A 1902-nucleotide genomic window follows, 5' to 3' on the forward strand; every position below is an offset into this window, starting at 1 on the left:
AGCCAGGAGCACCTGGGAACCTCCCCCAGCCGCGGCTGCATCAAGCTCTCGGGCTGTGTCACCAAGCTGTCGGGCTGGCCCCGCTGGCTGCAGCGCTGTGACATCTGCGAGTGCGACTGCCACGTGCCCTGCGGTGAGCCCCGCGTGTGGCACTGCCCGCTGCGAGGGGAAGGCTGGCACTGGGAGATGGGAGCTGCAAACAGCTCAAAACCCGCTGTCCTTGCTCTCCTCAGGTTCTTCCAGGTAGAGCTGGGCCACCCGGGGCTGTGGCCACTGTGCTGAGAGAGGCTTCCACCCTGGCTCCTGCTTCACCAGTGTCTCCATTGTGCTCCTTCCATAAGCTCTGTCTGCCCGAGGCTGTCATCTGAGATGTTCTGGACTCACTCTTGCAGGGTGGCTCACCCCAGACTCTCCAGGCCCAGGGGATGCTCTGGGAGCAGCAGGTGCCTGTGCCTGTGCCTGGTGCAAAATACCTGTCCTTCAGTGCTGCAGTTGGGATTTCTCCGTGTCAGGGAATTCCAGGCCCTGAGCTGGGGGGTGGAGCCGCCCCCTGAGCTCGCTGGGGCCAGCAGGAGTGCTGCATCTGCCTCCTGTCCCCATGGCAGGGCCTGAGCAGCCTGGCCAGGGCTGCAGCACCCACTGCTGAGGAACCAAACTGCCCTGCAGCCTCCCTGGGAGAGCAGAGAGGGCAAAGGTCTCATCTCCCAGGTGGAAAATCTTCCCCACAGGCTGCTCCATGCACTGGCTGTCTGTGCTGCTCCTGCCGGGGGCTCTGTGGTCCTGCCCTGAGAGCCCCTCCCTGCAGGGGCTTCTCCTCCCAGCAGCCTGGGGCCACAAAGGGCGAGATGTGGCTCCAGCCAGGAGCAGCTTTGTGCCCCTTGAGGACATCTCTGGCTCCTCGATGGAAGCAGTTTTATTGCCCCAAGGAAGGAGGGGGTGGTCAGGAGCACAAGTGGTGGCGCTGCTGAGGGTGCTGGAGGACCAGCCACGGGTCATTAAAAATATCTTTGCAGGGAATCCCACAGGTTTTCCTGTCATGCAAAGAGGTTCTGCTGCCTGCTCTGTCCCCGCAGCCCTGAACACAGATGACAGAACCAGGACAGGCTCCCTCTGCCACTGTCCTGACTGGGGACACAGCTATGGACAAGGCCACTTTAGGGAGGTCCCAGCTGGGGATTAGAGGGATGTGGATGTCCCCATGGCTCTGTGCTCCATCCCTGCTTCCTCCCACCCTGAAATGACTCCCCAGCAGCTGCTGGGTGCTTCATGGCCACCAGCTTGGGCCCAGCTGAGCAGAAAGAGGGTTAAGGCTTTAGGGGTTTCATTCCCAGGCCATTCCCTGCAGGGAACGTGGCACTGCCCAGAGCAGGCCTGGGCTGGCACCTGCACACAGGGAGTGCCCCAGGGCTGGGAGGCAGCTGGGTACAGAGAGAACCGGGTGAGCCCCACGTGCCTTTTGATCCAGAACAAGATGACTTAAGACCTCCATGAGGAGCTTGGCTCCATGGATAACTCCTCGTGCCCTCCCCTGGTCTGGTCTGCCTGGATCCTGCCCTGAGCTCTGTCCCAGCCCTAAGCTGGCAGGGGGTGGGGAAAGCTCTCCTTGGCTCAACAGATGGTTTTTTAATTAATACTCTTGCTGGTGCCGCTCATTTCCATATGTCTCTGGTGTTTAAGTGCTGTGGTGGGTGAGAGGTGTGAGTAACAGCGAGGAGGGAGCCAGGCGTGGTGCTGGGGAGGTGCAGGGGGATCCTGCAGGACGAGCTGCAGCAGGGAGGGTGTGCTGGGGCTAAAACCCCGGAGGGACACCCCCTGCCACCCCCCTTTGTGAGCAGCTGTCCCGAGCCATGGCTGCACACCGTGCCCGTGCCGGGGGGTCTGCACAGGGGTCTGTGCGGGGCT

Source organism: Geospiza fortis, unplaced genomic scaffold (genome assembly GCF_000277835.1).
Source record: "Geospiza fortis unplaced genomic scaffold, GeoFor_1.0 scaffold37, whole genome shotgun sequence".
In the NCBI taxonomy this organism is placed as follows: Eukaryota; Metazoa; Chordata; class Aves; order Passeriformes; family Thraupidae; genus Geospiza; species Geospiza fortis.